The 25120-nt window shown below is 38.3% G+C and overlaps 1 pseudogene; it reads left to right on the top strand.

The window, feature by feature from the left end:
* Positions 1-5153, top strand: part of LOC149146314 (uncharacterized) — a 31312-nt pseudogene extending 26159 nt beyond the window's left edge.
* The last annotated feature ends 19967 nt before the right edge of the window (positions 5154-25120 follow it).

The following is a 25120-nucleotide window of genomic DNA, read 5'->3' as shown; positions in this document are numbered from 1 at the left end:
CTTGGTTTGTGGACATATGTGATTGGGGTTGAAGTGCCCAATTATGTCTATAACACACACACAAACCTCTAAATTCATTATGCATGTTTTTATTTTCATTCCTTTAATGTTTAGATGAAGATAAGGAAACTAAATGCACAAACGATCAATCAATGCTTTTCACAAGAAATGAAGACTTTACAACAGTTTCTTTTTCAAAAAAATGAAGACTTTACGACAATTCTTTTCTAGAAAATACTAATCGATGTAAGCTAACTTTGACAATGAATTGATAATGATAAAGAAATGTCTTAAGAAACACTAAATAATCAAGGCCAAAGTAGTGCTAGGAGAAGAAATACAAATTGATTTTAGAGCCATAGAAAACATTAATCTTTCAGCAAACAATATCATAAGAAAATTTGGAAAAAACCAAGCAAAAGATGGGTTTTTTGGCTTGAAAGGGATCAGCATAGCCCTGAGTTGGAAATAGTGCACTGCAGAGCACTGTCTCTAAGCTAAGGATGCTCTGCAGTACACTGTGTCAAGACCAACACTGCACTGGTGCTAGACAGCTCAATCAGTAGACATTTAAGCCTACTTTTTGACCAAAAAGCACTTCAAGATGACTAAAAAGAGATCAATGAAGTCAGGTAAAGTCTACTAGGATGTAGTTGGATAAGGGCAAAGTACTAGGAACAATGGTCTCTCCCCAGTATGGTCGCAAATTTGTTATATGGAATTTATACCTACAGATAAGTACATCTTCCCTAAGTGGGTAGTTACACTTAGAACAACAGAAGGAAAGTGGTTTAACCTTTTCCTACAATAGATAGATGAGATGAAGGAGCCTACTTGTGATCTTTCGCTTCCTTTGATCTCCTTTGAATTTCTCCCGTTGCTCCCGCTCGAACTGAATTCACTCATCCAGCTTAGTCCAGACCCTCATCACACCAATAACACATCAATCTAACAACATGACATTACCTGACAATGAAAGTCTCAAACCAACAGTATTTCACTACAATATCAATATTATAGCCCCTTGATCACTATGATGAGTGGTCAATTTATAGGGAAATGCAAGTGGTTTCGTCATAAATTGGCATTGAATGGTTTCCAAAATTGGAGTTAGTTTCCATGGAGAAAGGGATGAGAGGATAGAGGGTTAATTTATCCATAGCCTATCCAAAGTCGAGCTCATAGGATGAGATAACAACTAGGAATCCTTCTAGAATGCTCTAAAATCAAGGAATATTCTCATAATCCTATGTCAATTTCGCTCATCCTCACCTAGCGCAAGTCAAAGTGGGCCTAAGTGCACTGCAGTGTAGGTCTGAATGGGCCTACCTACTCTGTAGTGCAGTTACCCCTGACCAAGGTTGCGCTGGAGTCCCAAGGAGGCATTTTAGCAAGGTTTCAAGCTAGGAAACTTTTCATGCATGGAAGCATTCAATTTGATGACTTGTCTAGGGCATGTAGCAACTGAATTAGGGTTTGATGAGCACTAATTGTACTGATCTGATTTTCGAGAGTGATGTGCCCAAATAGACTTGTAACACCTATCCAAGGGATTTTGCAAATACTTGTTCAATATCCATTCCAACAATTTGTCTAGGGAATTCCACAAATACCTATTCAGCAACATGTTCAGGGGCAATCCTCAAATACCTGTTCAGTCTATTGTTCAAACATTTTTTCAACAACTGGTTCCAAGTTCACCTCAAACACCTATCTCGAGAGTATCACAAATGGTTGTCCAAGTTACGCCTCAAATACCATTCAACAACCTACACAGATTATCCTTCAATCATTTTCTTATCAAAATAGTCCTACTTTCGAGTTTGCAACATAGATTCCTATCGAAAAACCTAGAATAGGGATAATGAAGACAATGTATCAAGTTCACGCTTTTCAAATCCATCCATTTCAAGGTAAAGCTTTTCGAAGCTAGCCTTTACAATGTCAATTTTTCCAAGGCCAACCTTTTCAAAGCCAATTTGTTCAAGGTCAATGTCCGCAAAGTCAACCTTCATAGGGAAAGTACTACTTGGGTCAAATTGTTCAAAGTCCACCCTTTTAGAGTCAACCATACCCTAGTCATACTTTTCAATTTCCATTTTAGCCACAATCGAGTATGTCTCACCCTAGTTACCCTGGAGGAATGAAAATACCAACCAGACAATCTATTCCAGGACATCCATTGGTATCCTCCTCCAGGGGTTGGGCTTAACCATAAGGGTTATCAAAATCCAAAACAGGACTTTAACCGACAATTATGGTTTATCAAAACTTTAGATTTTCCATATTTATCCTGGACGACAAATGATCCTATCTATTATTATCGATTTTGTATAGCAATTCCTACTAAGTTACCAAGTGATATACCGAAGTTTTAAGGTAAATCAATAGAGGACCCATGAAATCACATTATTATGTTAGAGTCAGTCCTTTGGTCTTCCTTTAGTGATTAAAATGGGCCTCTTATTATGTCTATTTTGTTAGATGTTTTGCACATGATCTTTAGCGTAAAACATGTCATAAGCATGTTTATCAGGAGTAGCTCAGAAATAGCTTTCCAGTGGTATATCACACTCCGAAAACCGGCTCCCGGATCTAGAGATACGATTGAATGAATGGTTGACTCAAAGGCCTCCCGTGCAACAGTTCAAGTATTGAGTGATCCAGAGGAAGCTAAGAGAGGTTAGTGGCTAGTATTGTAGCTGGATTGTGATATAGAAGAAGAGAACATAACATTTGAGGTTTATTACTGTGCTGCTAATCCTCATCTCAACATATGGCGAGCTCGTTTCTTTGCTTTGATTGAAAGAGATATCCTATGCAGAGGGAACTGTACATTGTTGATAGGGATATTACTGGTGAAAATTTTACAGCTGCTGGTTTCATGGTCCTAGAGAGGAATTACTTGAAGATTTATAGATGTTCATTTAGTGTTTACTTACATCTCATATGGGTCTATCTACAAGTGTACATTGGATAATAGCCTAGTGGCTGTCAAGGCTCTTCACCCAGATGCTACCCAAGGGTGGAAACAATTTCAACAAGAGGTTGAAGTACTTAGCCATATACAACATCCCCATATAGTTTTGTTGGTTGGAGCTTGTCCAGAGCTTGGATGTTTGGTATATGAATATATGTCAAATGGAAGTTTAGAGGATCGTTTATTTCACAATGGAGCAACACCACCTCTTCCATGATATACACGATTTAGTATTAGTTCAGAAATAGCCACTGGGTTGCTCTATTTACATAGTTTCAAGCCTAGGCTAGTAGTTCATCGTGATCTAAAACCGACAAATATTTTTGCTTATTCAGAACTTTGTGAGCAAAATAGGTGATATGGGCCTGGCCAAGCTTGTTCCTCCAATGGTCTCGGGTAGTCTTACACTGTACAGGAACACCACAATCTTAGGCACATTTTGTTATATGGACCCAGAGTATCAGCGAAGAGGGATACTTCGAACCAAGTCTGATCTCTATTATTTTGGAGTAGTACTCTTCTAATTATTGATTGCTAGAAAACCAATGGGGATTTCTCATGATGTGGAAAGGGTTGTCGAGAGGGGCTCATTAAAAAATATTCTAGATCAATCTGTTACAGATTGGCCTATTAGGGAAGCTATGGAGCTAGCCAAAATTGCATTAAAATGTGTTGAGATGCGGCACAGGAACAGGCCAGATTTTGAGGCAGTTGTGCTGCTAGAGCTTCAGAGATTCAAAGCTTTTGTAGAGTCCCAACATGATGTGAGGAGAAAGGACAGTGCTGCCACAACACTGAGAAACTTGCTTTGTTCAATTCCTTAGTTTCGTAAAACAATTGGCAGAGGAGAAGGCAAAAAAAATTGAGAAAGAAAGAAGAAAAATTGCAGGCATTGAAACTTGCGTATTGGTTCCAAGGATTCTTGTTTTTTTTGTCATGCTTACGATGAGAACGAAGGCCCAGCTCAGCTCCAAATCTCAATGCCCCTGCATCCACAACACACACAAGTCAAAACATTGAAACCAAGTCAAAATATCGACAGCCAAGCCAATCTGGAGTGTGGCGCTGTGCTCCTGGCTGTGGTGTTGTGCTTCTGGACTATGGCACTGCGCGTAGGGTCATTCTAGAAAACAAGGTTGTGTAGGTGCCCACTTCACCTCGCACTGCTCTTTCGCTCACGCTAGCTCTAATCCAAGATGTCTCCTGGACAATGAGTTGAGTAGGACACCTCCCATGGGGTGGAATTCCCAGAATCATTGAAGGCGTTTCTGAAAGCAAGGGTCATGGTCGATAGGTTTTCGTTATCGTGTTTTTGGGTTGCCTCAGGCACACAAGGAGCTTGTTGAGAAGGTTACAAATGGAATGTGGCTCTTTTTGTATGACTTCAACCTTCGTCTGATGTGTGGAATATACAAGGCTTTAGGTAAAGGTGGATATGAACTTGAACGTGATGCATTCAAGACTTCGAAGAAGCCTTTTCCAGCCCAAATACGCTTCCGTATTCAGAAGGAATTCTTGCCATTGCCAGAGGAAAAATTCAAGGCTGCAATTAAAGATAATTACTATGGGAAAAACAAGTTCAAGTTTCAACTAAACATAGAACAGGTTAAAAAGTTGTCAAAATTGTTTCAACCGATACCTTTTCTGAACACTCATGGTCCTTAAACTCTCATGGTCCATGATACAGTAGTCCTGGGAAACTTGTTCGTGATAATGTTGGGGCAACAAGACATGTACCATTTATTGATCAGGTTCCCCAAGTTCCATTATATCGACCTCACACAATATTGCCTCAGCATGCACCATTGCTTGATGCTTATGCTTTGCAAGCATAAGATCCATATTCTTTTGTGTATCAGAGGTAGGCCCTGCTTCTTGCTGATATATTGCCTATGAGGAACGGGTTGTTATCTAATCTTGATTATTGTGGGGTAGATCCAGGGCTTGAATATTTACACCGTTAGAGAACAAAAGAAGAGAACGTGTTTTAGAGCAGAATTATCTCAATGAGATCAATAGGCCTTATGTGCCAAGAGGGGCTGACTACGCTGATGCTGCCCTTCTTAGAGATGACTTCACATCTCCTCCCGTACGTTCATATTTTCTAGGAATCGATGGCAAGTATTTTAGCTATGAAATCAACAACATTGAGCTTTTGAAGGAGAGGTGGTAGTATTCAAAACATTCAATGAACAAATGGCAAATATTTTAGGAATCCAAGGCATCTACAGAGCGCAGGTGGAGGATGATTTGATCAACATCCTAGATTATCCCTAATTTCCAGTGATGTTCCAAAACAAACTTAGGCAGGCAATTCGACTTGTGGCATAAAATCAATTGTTCTATTTTGTTTTGATTTAATTCCTTAGTTATAAGTTAGATTTATTTTATTTGACAGCATAAAAATATATTTAGGTGTTTGTTTGATTTTTCTATTTTAATTATTTTGATTCCTATGTTTAGGAATTCATAATTAATATCTAATAGGGTATATATAGGATTATTTTTAAAATATAGATGTTCAATTTTGGCAGCAAAGAGAGGCTACTTGGCACTTTGTAAAGTTTTCCTAAATGTCATTTTAATAAAGCGATTTTTCCCTTTGGACCTGGGATCCATCATGGTGTTTACTGTTCAGTATGTTTTTCCTGTAATTCACTTACATATTTTGTTTTCTCTACCTTGTTATAGCTTTATTTAAGAGATGTGTTAGGAATCTATCCCCTATGATGCTCCTTTCATGATGATTTTACTGTTAGATGTAATGGTTGTCTTTGCAGAATTCATCCTTTGCTAGATGCTCTGCTGAGTAACCTCGTGTTTCTCTTTCGTCTAACATTGCTACTGTAGATCCATACCTTGTTTGATGCCTGTAGGGCAGCGGGCTTTCTCCCCTATTCTTCTCACATTTGCAATCTTCTATCTAGCTGAACATGGCAGTTAATTTGCCCCAAGTTTGCCGGCAAAAAATGGCATCGATTCCATAGCCCAATCATCCTTTCTCCTGTTGTTTTGACCCAAAACCTTTCAAAACAAATCCCCGCACTCCATATCTAGCCTAAAATTTCATTTATTGCAGCCACACATTGTTGGAAAATAGAGATCCCTCTCTGGTCTGGCAGCGCTAGATGCCAAATCAAAGCTTGGTCTATGGTTACCTCAGAGTTTCCTTTTCTCAGCCCTGAGGTTAATTCTGAGTGCTAAAATTTTGGCGCCGTTGCTGAGGACGAGGTGACAGATCTTCTCAGGGAAAGATCGTTCAAGTTGCAGATCTAATTGCTGATGTTGGACAGTAGTCAGACACTTATGAAGGCTGAAATCATATACCTGATTACTCCATTATTCAAGATCCCGGGCTTCGACTTCACTGCCAAAGAATCCAGATTTCAGAATGTTGATGGTAATCACTGATGACAGGGTATGTGGAAAATTCATTATCTAGTGAAATGTTATTGATTTTAAGGCATGAGTTAGCAAGATTTCAGATTGATCAAATTTTTTCAACATTATTGTTTCTTAGTTTGAAATCCAGCCAACTCACACCTGAAAGTAAATATTGTTTTCTTGGCTTAGTGGTTGAAATATTAGAAAATAAATTGGAACTATTGGATGTTCAAATTGAATCATATGATTTCCAAGACCCTAAACAGTTCTTGGAAACCCTCCCTCCTCCCAAAGAAGAAAAGGTAAGGCTGCCCTTGGATGGTTGGATTGAAGGATGTTATGATTTACAGCAAGGTTGTGACAATCTCTAGCCGAGAGCATATGTTAATGAGTTGGGGCAGCAAACAGAGTCTGGTTTCTTCGATCCTATTGCAGCGTACATGGAAAAGTTTTTCAGTTTGAATGATAAGTTAGATTGTCTTTCACACAGCCAAATCCAGTTTGTGCATGGATGGTTGTCAGCATTTACATTTGTGTCCTGGTTCAAGCACCTCCAAGCAACATCCTTGTCACAGTTACTTGATTGGTTGATCTGGCATTACAACATTACTTGATCTATTAATTTTGCAGCAAAGTAGGTTAGATTTGTACATAAATAAGCTGCCTGAGGAAACATTTTAGTTTTCAATATTTGTTTATGTACAGGTTGCAGTATGTATATGTTTTTGGATTGGTATGAGTTGTTTTGAGTTTGCAGCTATTTGAACATATTGCCCAATGGATGAGGCACTAATCTGCATTTTCCCAGAGATCTACGGTTCTTGGCACCTCCAAGGAGCTACCATCCCAGATGGCACCACTGTTAGAGTCAGTCCTTTGGTCTTCCTTCAGTGATCAAAATGGGCCTCTTATTATGTCTATTTTGTTAGATGTTTTGCACATAATATTTGATGTGGGTGGCCTTCAAAACATGTCAGAAAACTTGTTTGTGTTGTGCTTCTTACACTTGATCATTAAATGAAACTACAATAGAAACACCATCCACTTGTAATGCCTAGTCCATTGTAGCTTATTTTGGGATAGAAGGTGTTATACTGGCTAGTGATCTTTGTGAATTACTGCCTCCTTTCCCATCAAATAATCTTTCCACTTCTTCACAACTTGCCCTAGGTTATAATACCTCTTTTCCTAGGTAGGGTATTTCAAAACTACTCCATGCAATTCCAAGGAGCAGCTTGTCAACCTCAATACTCAATTGTCCTCTTGAGGCGTAGGTTCCCTACATTTTACTGTTGAATAACCACCTATCTGCTTTGGGTTGCCACGGCAATGCAGTAGGGTTTATTATCGGAATGATCAGAAGGGGTTGAACTAAGCCTATCTTATCCAGCCATCTAGTCATCCAGCCTCGGGTTCTCCCGGCTTCGGGTTCTCCCAGCCAGCGTCACGTTCTAGCATCCACGGGTTCAACCAGCCGCCCGGAAGGCCCTCCTCGGTTAATCGACCAGCCAGCCAGCAATCCAATTTATCCTAGCTTTGCCCTCCCCGCTAGCCGTGTGAAACTTATTCAAATCAATTCTTCAAACAAAAAACGCCACTTTCAATGTGAAGTTGGGTTATCCCATATCACGAAGCTGCTCCAAACAAGCCAGATTGATTGGCCCAATGCATGAATGACTAACTCCCTCGTACTCTGCATGCTTTCCCATCAAGGCTATTGATAGGTTCCTCTTAGAGTTTATCTTTAGCTTATTTTACTTATTGTCTCAAACTCTGCAGTCTCCAAAGACTTCCCATTTTTGTTCTTGTTTTTGGTTTCCCCATGTGGTGCAGCACAATCCTTTTGCATTCTCATATTTTGAATAGTCAGTTGAATCTCATTTTGATAGGTAATGATTCTATATTTTACTCTCTCGTCTGGTTTCCAAGGTAATAAGCTAGAGATGATAAAATTAGTGAATGTGATGTAAATATTTGATATTTCAATACAAAACAAACTTTAAAAAAGATATATATATATATATATATATATATATATATATATATATATATATATATATATATATATTAAATATATAGAAAACATATTTATAATTATAAATATGTATTAAGTATATAAAATAAAAAATTAAAATTATATCAAAAAATTATAATAAAAATAAATTTTAATATATATATATATATATATATATATATATATATATATATATAGATAGGGTGGAGAAGTTAAATAAATAACACAAGCTGATCTTTGATCTTTTATCATTTTATTTGAAACACATCATTCAATCACATTTGTGTTGAAAATTTTGTTTGAATTTGTGTTGTACATTTGTGTAAGCGATCATTCCTAAATTTCATAATCCTAGAACTTCGAAATTCAATAGCAAGTAGAATTTGAAGTTAAAAAGGTTATTATTATTTCTAATATATATTCAGTTTTAAGTTTAACGGTAAGTATGTGTTGGAAATTGGAAAAACCAACGCCCTCGATGTGTTTCGCGACATATGCTTAACAGTCTTTCATAGATCCGTTAACATTGGCGATGCATTTTTTTACTAACACTTGCGGGTTTTGGTGTAATGGAAATTGTGATTCCAACTACTGGTACCAAAGCTAAAGGTCTAGAGTTTGACAACGGGGGAGATTGTTGGACATTGTAATGATGTTGGAGGGAGATTGTTAGACATTGGATAACCAGTGCTCTCTGTGTGCTTCATGACATGTGATTAACCACCTCTCATAGATTTGTTAACTCTGGAGATGCATCCGTTTATTACTAACACCTACAGGTTTTGGTGTAATGACAATCATGATCCCAACAACACGTGTATTGAAACGCTCTTGTAGATTATAATCTATATTTATGACTTTAAGTTGATTATCTTAGTTATTTAGGATGGAACTTTTAATGTTCTTATCTATTGAATTTACTCTTTTACAAATTACTATTACTTATATTTTAATATTCAAATTAAAAAAATATTCAAATTATTTATTAATTTAGAATTTCTATTTTAACTATTTTAAATATTATATTAATTTATTATTTGTATTTTTTAATTTAATTATTAACAAATAAATATGTTTATAATTTGAATGTATCATTTAATAAAATCATAAAAAATAAAATGAAATGAAGAATGACTATTTACAAATAAGAAATTCATTTATATAATTATCTATAACTAAGTGCTACATAGTAGCTAGTACTTGAGGCTTAGTTTAAATATAGCTAAATTAATATAAAAATATTAAATTCGAGTTAGTGTTAAGGTTTAAAATCTAGTCCAATTAACTTTTAGAGCACTCAAAGTATACAAATTAAATAACTTAAACTCAAGTTTTTAAAAATCTTTGCCAGATTTTGGTTAAAATTAGCTAGAAAAACTGTCTCTAAAAGATCATTTTGTCTAGAAGTTAAACTAAGCCTACATATTTTAAAGAGTAAATGAAAGATAAATTAAATATATTCCTTAAAAATATATAAATATAAAAAAAGAGTTTATTTAAATAAAGTTATTTGTTATTTAAATTGATAACAGTTTTAATTTATTATTAATATTTTTTTACTAATTTTTGTATTGATATCAAGTAATATAATATATATTTTTTACAATAATTAAATTTATTTGTTAAATTCATTTCATTTTCATGAGCTTAAACCAAATTTTATAATAAACAATAAATATAAATTATAAAATAGTTAAATAATTAAAGTGATTTTTATTTTTAAAATAATTATATAATAACTAAATAAACCTAAATTATTTGTTTAAATATCTAACTATTTCCAATATATATTAAATAAAAATTTATATTTTCATTTAATTATTTATATCCTATATAAATCAAATTATTTTATTAGAAAAATAAAATTATTATAATAAAATTCATCATTAATCAAAACTAAAAAATATAATCCTAGTCATCACTCCTTCCAATTATCTTATATAAATCTAACTCTAGTATAAGTCAAATTTACCCATATTTATATTGTTTGTTTGAATATTAATAACAATTAAATTAAAACAGATAAAACTCGAGCATTGTGAATGGAGCCGAACGCGGGAGTTTCGTAGCGACCAGGGAGACCATAGTGAGCAGGGTCAGACTCGAATGGAGGGCGGTAGGGGAGGCAGCTCTGCTCCCTCCTACAAAGATGCAGTGGCCAGCAAGAATAAATCACCAGCTGAAACTAGTAAATGAGATATGAACGATAGTAACAGGGCATTGAAAAAGACACAGATGGGACTAGAGAAAAAGAAAACAACAACACAAAGGACAAAGAGGAATAAGACAAAAATTTGGGCTCAAGAGATAAAACCTAGAAAAGACCTTGCAAACCGAAAGCAGAAATCACTCCTCGAGTAATATTAAATGATCCTGCTCTGCAGGAGCACAGGGAACACATGGGAACCTATTCCATCATCTATAAATTTATGGGACTATGGCCCACAAAAAAGGCTTTGCAGTTGTGGATCAAGTATCATTGGAAACCCAAAGGTAGCATTGACTTACATCTAGGGTCAGAAGGATTCTTCACAGTGGTGTTCTCAAACATCAATGATAAAGACAGAATATTCAAAGGAGGTCCCTATTTTTTTGCAATGGCAGGTCTATATATGAGACCTTGGAGGATGAACTTTGTCCTAGAGAGGGAGACTTTCTCTTCGGTTCCTGTGTGGGTAACGCTCTACACTCTACCTATTGACTACTGGCAAACTGAATCATTGACTGCCATTGGCAATAAACTAGGATGCTTTGTCAAAGATTCTGAAGCCACTAGCAGAGGAAAATACACCTCCTTTGCTAGGATATGTGTGGAAATGGATCTCTTAGGAGCACTTCCGAATGAGGTCATCCTGGAAGTTCAAGATGAGGAATGGGTGCAGACGGTAGACTACGAACATATCCCCTTCAGATGCCGAAGATGCCATGAACATGGGCATTTACTAAGAGAATTCCCTCTCAACAAAGAAGATAACAAAGAAAAACCTAATATAATGAAGAATACTGAAAGCTTCCAGAAAGTGGCTAGCAGAGGAAGAGGAGGAAACAAGGGGCCAAAAAAACTACATACTAAAGGGCAAAAGGGTAGTCAGAATAAGTTTCAAGTGCTAGAGGAGCCTGAAGAAAGTATAAGAGAGATTCATTTTCAGGAGGATGCGGCTAAGGTAAAAGGGAAAAAAGAGGATATAAATCTTTCTCCAGGAACTGACTCTCAAAAAGAAACCATGAGAAGCAAAACAGAAATGGAAATGGACCAAGAAATGACCCAAAGTGAAACAAACATGGAAGATCATGAACTACAAGAAATCCTTGACAAGGAAAACTTGGATCTGGAAGGATTCCTGAAGCAAGGAACCAAAGGAGGAATAGAATCTTTGCCTCAAGAAGAATGCTACAGGATACATCACTTGTTTTTATGGAAGAATCAAGAACGAGGATTGGAGAAAGGTACAAACACCCACAAATAGGAACACAGAGGGGTGAAAACAATGAAATTAATTCCAAGACTAGCCACCAGAAATCTAGGCAAAAAGAGAGGCATAAAAAAGCAACATGAGCTCTTGATGGAGTGCGGAAAGCTAATGATAGATTCGGGTAAGATGAAAGATCTAACCAGTTACTCCTTTACTAATCTTTAATTATGAAGTTAATATCATGGAATATCAGAGGTCTAGGGAGTAAAAGAAAATAGAGAATGCTAAGTAATAGAATGAAACTAGAAATGCCGGACATAATCTTTATTCAAGAAACAAAATGCTCCATTCAGAAAATAAGGCAAATCCACAACAAATGGCTCAGCAAATTTGAGTTTCTAGAAGTCAAAGCAGAGAACATAGTGGGGGTTATTCTCACCCTTTGGAACCCCCAAAAATTCAGCATTATAGATGCGGAGGTGACAAGAAACTACTTATCAACCATCATTCAACCTATGGGAATGACAGAGACCTTCCTGGTTACGAATGTTTACGACCCTCAGAAAATTGATGAGAAGCTCAGATTTCTGAACGCCGTGGCAGATCTCAGAAGTAGACATGAAGAAATCCCTTGGGTCATTGGAGGAGACTTTAATATGATTAAATCTCTTTCAGAAAAAAAAGGAGGCACCAGAATCCTCAGTAGAGATTCAGTAGAATTCCATTCTTTTACAGAAGACATGAAACTGGTTGACTCTGAAATGCATAACGGTCTGTTTACTTGGAACAACAAAAGAGGAGGCAACACTCAGGTTGCCTCCAAATTAGACAGATTTTTTATCTCCGAGAAGCTGATGCTCACAAATTCAGAAATATCTGCAAGTATTCTCCCTTTTGGAGGCTCAGATCACTGGCCTATTCAACTAGAAATCAAGGGAATTGATGCTCCTAGAAACAGACCCTTCAGATTTGAGAATATTTGGCTCTCTCATCCAGACTTCATCAGCAACACTAAAAAATGGTGGTCTGAAGATCTTCAAGTTCAGGGCTCCAAAATGTTCCTTCTCCATAAAAGACTAAATCACATAAAAGTAAGACTCAAAGAATGGAACAAGAAGGATTTTGGTAACATTTTTGCAAACAAAAATTTTGTATAAGTCAAACAACAAGAGCTACAGCAAGCAATGATCATAGATGGTTTTGATATAACCAAAAGTGAGCAAGTTGAAAAACTCAACTTAGATTGGGAGAATTTACGCAAACAGGAGGAAATCTTTTGGAGACAAAAGTCAAGAGTGCAATGGCTCAAATAAGGTGAGCGAAACACTCGTTTTTTCCCCCATTCCACCATTGCCAATAGAAATCACAATAGAATATCCTCAATACTAAATGTTGATGGGGAGCTTTAGACCTCTCACAAGAACATTGAAGGTGTGTTGGTTCAATATTTCAGAGGCATCACAAATGAAAATAATCCAGACAAAGAACAATATATCAAGGAAATTATAAAAAATATTCCCAAGATGGTGTCAAGAGAAGATAAATTTAACATGAGCAAACCAATTACCGAAGCAGAGGTCAGTATGGTAATCAAAGACATGCAGAATGGCAAAGCTCCAGGTCCAGATGGTTTCAATGTTGATTTTTTCAAAGCTTGCTGGAAAGTGGTCAAACAGGACATCTTGGATGTGGTTGAGGACTTCAGAAGAAGTAAATCCATTCTGAAAGCACTCAACAACTCCTTCAATCCCTGATCTCCAAATAGGACTCTGCCTCGACTCCGTATAAGTTCAGACCCATTGCTTTATGTAATGTTGTTTACAAAATCATTTCCAAAATCTTGGCCAATAGACACAAACCTCTTCTCCCTTCTTTGATTTCTGGGGAACAGTCTGGATATGTTGAAGGAAGGAAAATCCTGGATAATATTATTCAGGATCACGAGGTTGTTCACTCTCTCACTAGTAAAAAACAAGATGGTATGATCATACAACTAGATATTGCAAAAGCATATGACAAGGTGAATTGGACTTACATTAAAAAGGTCCTTTCTTCTTTTGGTTTTGATCATGACTGGATCAGATGGATTATGGCTTTGGTTACTTCACCCATCTTTTGAATTCTGGTAAATGGCTCACACTCAGAGATCTTTACTCCTTCTAGAGGTCTCGGGCAGGGTGACCCACTCTCTCCCTTCGTCTTCATTCTCATGATGGAAGGATTGGGTTGAACCATCAAAAAGGCAAAAGGCTTAGGAAAGATCAAAGGTCTCCATTTAACGGAGAATATCCAAGCCTTGACTCATCAACAATTTGTGGATGACACCATGCTGCAGGGCATCCCCACAATCAACGAGGAAATTGCATACAAGAAAATCTTAAATGACTTTGCCCCGGCTTCAGGTATGGAATTCAATCTCTCCAAACCAATTTTTTTTTCTTAAACACTAACATTCATATCCAAAGGAACATATCTAAAATTCTAGGCTTTCAAATGGAGGTCCTCCCTTCAAAATATTTGGATATCCCCATGATGGATAAACCAATGCACAAAAGTATCTGGGAATCGATGCTCAACAAGATGCAAGACAAGATCAAACGATGGACTTATAAGGCATTGAACCTTGCTGACAGATTAATTCTAACAAAGATAGTTCTTCAAGCTATCCCTATTTTCTTCTTATCAGCCCTGTGAGCTCCCAAAGGGGTCTTACAGCAATTTAGGAACATTCAGAGAGCTTTTCTTTGGGGCAAGGAGGAAACCAGAAAGAAATGTGCCCTTGTGTCTTGGGATAAAATTTGCAAGCCTAAAAGTCATGGAGGCCTAGGCTTATATGATCAGGAGATTCTAAGTAATGTTTTAGGAGCTAAACTCTGGTGGAGATGGGTTAAAGAACCAGGGGCGCAATGGGCTAATACCTGGAAAGAGAAATATGCCAACTCCTGGCAAATGAGTGAGCTCATCAGAATGTCAGGGAACATAAAAGGCTCTCACATCTAGAACAAAGCTTGGGAAAAAAAGGCCTGGTTCAAAACAATAGCTTATGGGAAATCAGAGATGGAGATCAGGCTCTCTTCTGGGAAGACAAATGGCAGCAAGAACCAATGTTGTTAAGAGAGGATTTTCTGGGCATCAAGCAAGAAACTGATCTCCAAGGGCTAACAAGGGTCAGGGATTTCTGGAATCTTCCTCAGGACACTGAGAAATGGAGAAACTGGAGAAAAATAGATTGCAGAGCTGATAGCCCCATAAAAGAAAAAACTGATGAACTCATGAACATATTGGAATAGAGGAAGATTCTGGTTACAGAGGGGCGGGATCAGTTAAAATGGGGCCAAAACAAAGAAGGAATCTTTAATATCAAGGAGGCTAAAAGAATTTCTCTTAACCTAGAGCCCTGTGTTTTGGCTAGGTCCTAGCAAAAGCTTTGGAATTACCGAGGATGGATGAAGATCAAGTTGTTTATGTGGTTAGTTCATCACAAGAAAATACTAACTTTGGATAACATTCAGAAGAGGGGAGTGATGGGGCCTTCTAGATGCCCATTATGTGAGGCTCAAGAGGAGACTATGGAGCATATTCTCAATAGTTGTACCTATACCTCCTGGTTATGGGATTCCTTCAAAAGAATTTTTCAGCAGATAGACAAAGACAAAGGTAGCATCATTAATACCCTGAACGAGTGGAGAAAAGACTTTGCGAAGAATGAGATCCTTAATTTAGCCTGGACCTTTACACCAAGCTTCATTATCTAGAATGCTTGGAAAGAAAGGAATAAAAGAATCTTCAAGGATGAAAAGACCACTCCGCTCTGCCTGATGGATTTGATCTTAAAGCATATAAAGGAGACTGTGTCCACCACTCTACATAGTTATCCCTCAAATCCTCCCACAGAACTTGTATTGAGAACTCTCAAGTTGCTGGGATTGCATGAGATCATCCTCAATGGTCTGAGGAAAAAAGAAAGAATACTGGAAATGGAAAAGGAGTTTTGGCATCCTCCACCTAATGGTTACCTAAAATGCAACATTGATGGGGCTTCTAAAAGCAACCTGGGGACTACAGGTTATGGAGGTGCCTTGAGAGATGAAGATGGAAAAATAATTTTTGCCTTCCACTGTCATTTAGGCCATGCTTCCAACAACATGGCTGAATTAATGGCATTGGAACAATGTCTAGAGCTTCTTAAACTCAATAACAGCTCAAATGTTCTCATCGAAGCAGAATCTGAAATTTCTATAAATGTAGTCAAGAAAATCAGCTATGGTACGGCTCCTGAAAGAGTCTCAAAACAATGGAGACTAATACAAGTGTATCAGAGAATCCAAAAACACCTCCAAAGTATACGAATGGTTAGCTTCAACCATGTTCGGTGGAAGGCCAACCAACTTGCAGATCTTCTGGCCAACCTTGGAGTGACTAATCCAGATTGCAGAGTAGAATTGAAATGGCAGGAGATGCCTACTAGCCGGCTAAAAGTTCTCTGTGAGGCTCAAGCCACAGAGGGTAAAGAAATTTTTTATTGTTGAGCAAGAGGAGAAATCCAATATTAATGCTCTTGTTGCCTGTTTCTCTTCTCAGTTCAGCGGTCAGCTCCATGATTTTTGGTTCTCTCAGCGTTGGTGACTTCTTCCTTTGGGGAATGGAACCTTTTCCCCTTCGTGCCTTGAGAGGTGACTTAGGGTTTCCTATGTAGTTCCAGAAGGTTTCGGTAGCTAGTTTAAGTGTCGGGTTAAGCAGGTGGAAGGGCAGGTTGGCTCCCTCCATGATTTTCCTTCACTTTTTGTCTTTTCATAGGGAAAACTAGGATAGCAACAGTTTTCTTTTGATCACAAGGCCCCTGGATGGTAATTGGTTTTTGCTCATTGAGAGCGATTCCACTCAGTTCTTTACACGTGGCAGGGGGGGGTATTAAAACCACCCTTCCCCATGACTTAAAAACCTCACACCTTAGCTATCTGATATCTCTCCGCATCGTCCATTTCTGGCGGGGGATTTTGATGGTCAGATCTCACTGGGTAGTTGGTGGGGTTGCCATAAAGACCTCGCTTCTTAGCTCTCTGTTTTCTCTCCACTTCGTCTGTCTCGGGTGGGGGCAATCAATGGTCAGTGCTGTTCGGGTCAGTTGGTGGGGTCACACATTTTTTCATTCTTTAAGTGTTGTGTACGGGAGGTGATGCGAGCTTTGTCCTTGTGTCTCCGTGTTGACGTAGGGACAGTGTGTTCATCAGTTTGGACTGACATTGGTTTAGTGGCACTCATCTTTATTTGTTCGTTCTCATTGGTTTGACAGGCCCTCTTTTCTGCGAGCCTTTTGTAATTATTGTAACTATACTTTTTGGGTTTTTGAAATAAAAGGAAAGTCTCTTGCTTTAGCAAAAAAAACAATTAAATTAAAACAAAATCATTTAAGATGGTATCTATGATTAGTATTGATGTATGATAATATTAATCAGGGACTCACATCATATCGTATCACATATTACTAAAAATTAGGGCCTGTCATCATATAAAAGATGACTGTCAAGGAATTTACCATATCCAGTTGCAAAAACAATCTTTGTCATGGCTCTCCTTTTATATAAAATTTACTAAAAGCATCCATCTGGTTTGAGAAAATGGTACGTTGTGTTCGTTAAAATTTGTTAAAAATAATTTTGAGATATATTTGAAATGCATATTTCTTGTCCAGCTAAGAGAATAATTGTGTCATAATTCATATTATAATCATATCGCATGACAAGTTTAATGGAAATTTGTGTTAATGAACACTTTTAGAGAATTTTGTTACTATTCCTCCATGATGGCGTTGATCACAGCTAATATCTTTAGCAAACCTTTCCAGCTGCATATATATATATTTCAGCTCTTTACATAAATCCATCCATCAGTGGCTCCTTTTCAATATTGAGGAAGTGTTGTACTAGGACCAATTCCATATCATTGTGAGAGACAAACTCAATCCCTTGAGAATCTTTGATCTTTGTGATTCTATTGTGCACCATATAAGCCATGGTAGATTTATGAAAGAATTTTGTATTTCTTTCCCCCTCTCTAATCCATTGTATCCTTGATTTCTGCCTCCAGAAAATTTCCTCTTGCAAGCATCGATCTTCCCATTCTTCCTGCAAAGAGTCAATTAGCTTTTTCCGCTCTTCGGTGAAGCCATATGTGATGTTGATCTAATTGATCTCCTGGAGATTTTGCTCAACTTCTCTTTTGGCTTTGAATATATCGCCAAATTCCATTTTTTCCAAACTTTAAGTCTGGATTTGATATTTTTAAGTTTCTGTTGGAGCATGAACATTTTAGTGCCTTGAATGTTCAAATCCTCTCTCCACCATTTATCAATGTTGTTGGTGAATTTAGGGTGAGAGAGCCACGCATTTTAAAACCTAAAAGGTCTATTTCTCGGTGTGCCCATAAAGGTGGCTTCCAGCTATACAGGCCAGTGGTTCGAACCTCCAAAGGGCAGAATGGAATCTATCATGACAGGGCCTGTGAGAAGGAGGTCCTCTGAAATAATAAATCTATCAAGTTTGGAAGCAACTTGAGAAGCACCTCCCCTCTTGTTGTTCCATGTGAAGGTTCCATTTATTGTTTCAGTTTCCACTAGCCCCATGTTCATAATGAAGTTCTGGAAGGCCATGGAGTGTCTGCCTAGCTGTCTAATACCTCCCTTTTTCTCTGAAAGAGATCTTATCATGTTGAAATCTCCTACAATGATCCAGGGCATATTGGAATATCTTGCTCTTAGATCCTCTAGGGAGATGAGAAGCTTGAGTTTGTCTGCTTGCTTTTGAGGTCCATAAATGTTTGTGACATGTATATCTCCCTATCACCTACAAGTTGACATACCTCCGAAAGATAGTTCCTGGATGCTTCAACATCCAGGATTCCAAATTTCTTTGGATCCCACAGTGTGAGAATCCCCCCCGCCGAGTTATTTTCCTTAACTTCTAGATACTCATACTTGATTAACCACTTAGTATGAATTTCTCTTATCGTATCCATCGAACATTTTGTCTCCTGAATAAAACCATATCTGGTTTTTCTTCTGTCGTTCTGTTACTGAGGTTTCTTTATTTCCTTCTATTTCCTATGCCTGTAATATTCTAAGTTGTGAGCTTCATTAAGAAAGGTTAGTAAAGGAGTAACTGGTAAGATATTTCATCTTACCTGAGTTGATCAATAGTTTTCCACATTTGTTCAGCAACTCATTTTCTCTTTTTCTTCCTCTTTTCCTACCTGAGTTCTTTGGAGATTGTGCCTGTATATTCTCAATAATTTTGACCCCACTAGGCTCCTAGCTCTCATGATTCCTTTTGACTCCAGCTCCTTCGATTGTGATCTCCATAGAAAGAGTTGTTGTACTCTGTCATAATCCTCTTTTGGTAGGGAGTCCACTCCTATGTTCTTCCCTTGTTCCAGAAATTTCTCTAGATCTAGATTTTCCCTATCTAGAATCTCCTTTAGTTCATGGTCCTCCATTCCTGGTTCACTCGGAGTCATCTCATGGTCCCTAATGATCTCCATATAGCTTGCTAGGTCATCCTTTTGCTGGTTGTTTACTGTGATATCCTCCATATCATCTACCTTTTCCTACTCCTCGGTTATGTTCTCCATGTCCTGGACTGTATCCTTGTTCCCCTCTTCTTCCTCTAGGATCTTGAAACTATTGTGTATTGTATGTATGTCCTCATTTATCTTCTTTTGTGGACATTTACCCCCTTTCCCTTTGCCCCCAACCTTGGTGAATCCCTCTTGATTTATATCCACAGTACTTTTCCCATTACCTTCCATATTGATTGTTGGGCAGTCTCTGAATAGATGCCCATGTTCATGGAATTTGTGGCACCTAAATGGGATGTGCTCATAGTCCACAGTCTGCATCCAGTCTTCATAATACACTTCTAAAATTACTTCTTCCGAAAGGGCTCTAGATAAGTCCATTTCCTCACATATTCGGGCAAAGGATGTATATTTTCCTTTCAGAGTTGCCTCTGAGATCTTTAGAAAATGCCCTAGCTTATTGCCTATTATTTTCAGAGATTCTGGTAGCCAATAATCTAGAGGAAGGGAGTATAGTCTGATCCATACTAGTTCCGATGTGAATGTCTCGTGTTTCGTGTTATAGACATTTTTGGGCACTACAACCCCAAGCATGAAATGTCCATAAACCAAGGGCTCCTAAGTCCCTAAAAGTGTTGTTCTAACCCCTAAAGGAACAAGGTCAACTGATTACAGCTTCTCCCAGAAGTTCTCCATGAAAAACTGCTCAGAACTGGTCAAAACAGGATCATTTCAGCTGCTCCATAGGCAAAGTGTGTTGCATCTCACCTAAACACACTGTGTGGGTGCGATGCATTTCAAAAATCCCTTCTATGGGGTGTGATGTGTGAGAAGTGACAAATGGCAGTGTCATTCCGTGAGGTGGAGAGGCATGGAAACTTCCAGAAACTTCTCCTGTGACACTTGCCTCTCTGAATTCGACCAAGGATGAGTAAGAGATCATCAATCTCCAAGTGGAATCAAGAACTATTAGAGGGAAGACACTAATAAAATCACAAGATGACTCATCTCCCTTACAGATATCTATATATGGATCCCTCATCCCAGAGATCCAGAGGCTGGAATTTTGCATATTGTAAGGAATTGTTGTTGGTTTCTTGAGACAACATCAGATTGTTGGGTGATCTAAGTTTTGTATGTGGTGAAGAGGGGCTTCCTTGCTGAGAGGATGATGCTGGGTCAGAACAACTGGTTGTAACTCCCCTTGGCTCTTTCTTGTTTATCAATAAAAGCTATTCAAGTTTTCCTCCATACTCTTGTGTCATTTATGTTTACTGCATTTGTATGGTCAATTTACATCTGATCCTAGATTATTTATGATTATAGATCCATGTTCTTGTATAGTGCTATGCTACTATGATCTTACAGGTACTCTATGAAGCTCGGCGTGCAAGGGAACAAGTAGTGAAAGACTATCAAGAGAGAGAGGAATCGAATCAGGAGATTAGCGCAAGACAGAGGTTGGTCTTCTTTGTTCTTCTCTCATCTATACTTCATAAAGGAAAAACGAAAGTAGCTTTGCTTTGTTTGTTTCTAAGGTAGCTATCACACCTTAGTGGGATAAGAAGTTCTGTGTAGACACTTTTCCCTGTAACAAAATGGCGACTCCGCTAGGGACGAATTAGTTTGTTTGTTATCTTCCTTGTTGTCTATTTTATAAACTTACAGACGGAGCCTGAAGTCGAGCTAGGTAGCTTTCGAACTGCATTTTCTATGCAAATGCAAAGTAGATAAATGCCGCTTCAGTCAATCTCCGGGATTTGTTTATAAATTAAACAAATGATTTACAAACTCTTTGATTTCCCTTTGTGATAGCTCTCAGATCCTCCTTAGATCTACCCCTGATTGTTGCATTACTGATTACTATTTGCTTGGCCAAAACCCATGAACTGAACTACAAACTGTGACCCAAAACCCAAGCAATGTCTCATCTCTGGCCCAGCGCAGGTATTGTTCTGTGAATCTGAAATTCAACGCACTTCCCGAGTGTAGTAGGTGCGCTGCATTTCAAATTCCGTGTGTTACAGGTGCGCTGATCAGACTAGGCATTTTGAAGTTTTGGTTTCTGTAGTTCATTCTTTCCAGTTCTATTCATGAATTTTGCTGCCTGTGATCAGTATATCTCTGTTTGAAACCCTTTTCTTTGTTGTTATTCTGCCTCCTTTGTACAAAATAACTGTAAATGTTTTTGTGTGTTTTTTGGGTCATTTTCAGTTCTCCTTTGCAAAAGTAACATAATCGTACTGTCGTCCTTTGATTTGAAAGCGTCGCAAGTGTCATTTTCAGGCATAGGAAAGAGTTTGATTGCTGTAGATAGTCGATTATCCTGTTACTATTGTATTTGGTCTGAATTTGTAATTTTTCTAGTGTCGAAAACAAGTATTCATTTCAAAATCGTAAGGTGTTGTGATTGCCTCCATTTTTGATTTCGAAAAGAAACTTGTTGATAACTGTCGCTTGAAAAGTAATTCAGATTTGTGCATCAACTTTCTTTTCACCATTTACATACTAAGAAAGTCGAAAACAAATACATGCATGTGCATTTGCATTTAGACTGTTTGATTGGTTTGATTTAGGAAAGTGCATTTAGAGTGTGCTCTTTGCTATTTGTGAAAGAATATTGTCTCTCTTTCCTTAGTAGCTAGGATTTTCATTTCACAAAGAATATAAAAGACTGTTTATCATCTTAGATTGCATTTTAGGAATTACACATCTACATCTCGCGGTGAACCTGAAAGGAAAACTTCATAAACAAGATCAACTATAAAATAAATTCAATGAATCTAACAACGCTTTGGAACTTAACGCACAACATTTAGAAGTCTAGGGTAGAGACGTATTCCGGTGTCGTAAAGCCTGGTAACTGTTGTTCTCACTGATGGTTGGGTGATTCCTCCACTTTGAGACGATAAGTGCCAGTATGGACTTGTGCTCCCACGTACCGTTGAGTATATTTTGGGAGACCACAATAGACTTAATCCTTTATCCATAGGAAGCCGTGTCTGCCGCCCTATCAATCACAATGCACTGAACACAGCATTCGGGAAGATTGATTGCCGTACCATAAAAAGTGTTCTGCAGTTTTGCGATTGGTTTGGTAATCCCTCTACCTAGATTTCCAGAGCAGTCCCTTTCGTTCCTTTTCGGACTCCTTAATGGAAAAGGTCCATCTAAGCACTTGTCACTTCAGGCTCATTAAAAATCGAAGGCGACTAGAGTCATCTTTTGTTTTTTTCTCGACTCTTAAAAATTGAAAAAACAAGTTGTGTCAAAGCGTCTAAAATTCATCTAATTCAGAAACATACTTCCCCTTTATTTTTAGTTGATCGAGTAATCTGCAATCGTGGAAGAAAGTCAATTGAAACCCTGTCGTTCGCGGAGGCTTACGAGTCAACCATCTTTGTCTCTGGAATCGAAGCTAGTACGGACAAAGCGAACTCGTTTAACTGGTTCCAAATCTCCTGTTAAAGTTAGAACAAGTGTTCCAACAACATGAGAGACTCTGATTACTCCAAACATTTCTGGTATCCCTGCCTTTACAGAAGAAGTTCAGCAGCCATAGAAGGATAGTGGTATTGATCCTAGTCTGAGAGTAAACAGTTGTGTCACCGAACCAATTCCAACTACAACCGGTTCGAAGAGTGTTGCTCCTCAAACATCAGTCGCTGCCGATTCCATACCTTCTTCGGCACCAGAAATATTCTACGGACCTGACGGTCTACCCCTTCCACCTGGTCTGATTGCTATAGAAGAGATTGTGGAAGATCCTCCATATAATACTCCATCGCAATTTGGAGTCGGGATCACTCTGTATCCTTCTTCATTAGAAGTTAGTCTACTGCCAGCGGAAGCTCCTGTAGAATCGCTAGGTAATCTTTTGGATAGACTAGAAATGTCTAAACAACCATCAACATCTAGGACTGTGTCGTCTGACACAGCGACAACAAAACTCCCTGCTATCACTCCAACAATTTTGCCAGTATACCATTTGTCCCAAATAGCTCTCAATCGCTAGAAGGAGCCCACTCAGGGGCCATTTCGACAGTATGGTCTGTTCTTGTTTGTTCATCTGGAATAATATCTGGAAACTCTTATGTTGAGTCTCGACAAATTGATCCATTTGGAGGTCAATTTGGGCAGTCCGGCCCTCAAGGGAAAACCATTCCCTTAAGTACCGGATTACCACCATATGGGGGGCAGTATGCCCTTTCATTATCCCCTCCGGGAGGACAGCCATACGGGAGTTCACAACAAAATTCGGGTTATGCTGGAATTACTTCAAGCGGTTGGGTACCAATACTATCTCAACAACCAAGAGTTGTATATTCGATGCAACAATGCTTACCTATGTCAAGTATACCAAATACGCCAGCTATTGTGACGGTGTCACAAGTTCAAGTGCCGCCAGTTGTATGCCAACCTTAGGTTTCTCAGGTTGTAATGCAACAGCCCCTTGACCCTGCAACTCAACCACAATTGCCGACTGGTGGAATAACACAAGTTCAAACGGGTACAATTACCCCTCATCTTGGTCAAATAGTTAGTATCGGGCAACAACACATGGCTTCACAACCATGGCTAGTACAATACCAACAACCGCAGTTCCAACAAGTATACCAAGGTTCTGAGCAACAAATCTTTGCAAATAGTGGGCAGCGGTATATTCAAAATGGTCAAAATCAACCATTTTACAATGGTCATGCCCACCAACCTTACCAAAGTTACCAGCATCAAATGCATTATGCTGGTATGCAAAGACCAACTGCTCAGGCAATCCCATCTTATCCTGGGTATGCTTCACCTAACCTGAATCAACAGTTACCCTTCGTGGCAACTCTAGAGTTACCTGATTTAAATCGGTTAACAAATGATCCAATCGCTTACGCCCCTTGTGGCCAGTGATCCCACATAAACTTCCATCAGATATTCCTAAATTTAATGGAAATCCAGGCGAAGATCCGTTGAATCATGTGATGACCTTTCATCTGTGGTGTTCATCAAACACCCTAAACGATGATTCAATTACGCTTCACCTTTTTCAGAGGACGTTAACTGGTCCAGCAACAAAATGGTATATCGAATTGCCTAGAGCTTCATTCGACAACTTCAATACCCTAGCAACAACCTTTTTAACCCATTTTTAGTTACCGATAAGGTACGAAATGGGAACAGAACTTCTAACCAACTTCAAAAAACGACGGCCACTCACATATCTGATCATATACATGAGTGGCGACGTCGTCGTCGAATGGTGAAAATGTATGTTCCCGATCAGCTCTTAGCTGAATGGTTTATCAAGTCATTACTGCCTTCCATCACGGAAGATGTGGCAAAAGGGGGGGTCGTCACCGAAGAGCAGGTTATCGCTCGTGCGCAATATTTGGACTTGATTTACACCCAGTTTGGCATGCTCTACGATAAAATACCTGACACTCCTAGACCAGAATTCTCAGTTCCTCCTCCTCCTAAATCAAACAATGACTCTCATGCCGGCGATGGCGTGATTGGCACAACAGACATGAAATCGACAAAGGCTACATCTAAAAAGGCCCGTAATATTTCTAGTCAAAATGCAAATGAGGAACTTCTTGCCTCGGAAGTAAATGTTGTATCGACAGATAAAGGCAAAGAAACCAAGCAACCAGGGGGCAAGAAGAAAGGCAAAGGGAAGAAGAAGAAAAAGGAAGAATCATCACCTGAAAAATCTTCTGCAAACCCTCCTGGAAATAGGAAACCAAAAAATCCATGCTTTATATG

The sequence above is a fragment of the Pinus tabuliformis genome, chromosome X, assembly GCF_031772625.1.
Source record: "Pinus tabuliformis cultivar Carrire ecotype Pingquan chromosome X, CPIR1, whole genome shotgun sequence".
Classification (NCBI taxonomy): domain Eukaryota; kingdom Viridiplantae; phylum Streptophyta; class Pinopsida; order Pinales; family Pinaceae; genus Pinus; species Pinus tabuliformis.
The sequence above is the reverse complement of the archived record's forward strand: the minus strand, read 5'-3'. Positions and strand labels throughout refer to the sequence as shown.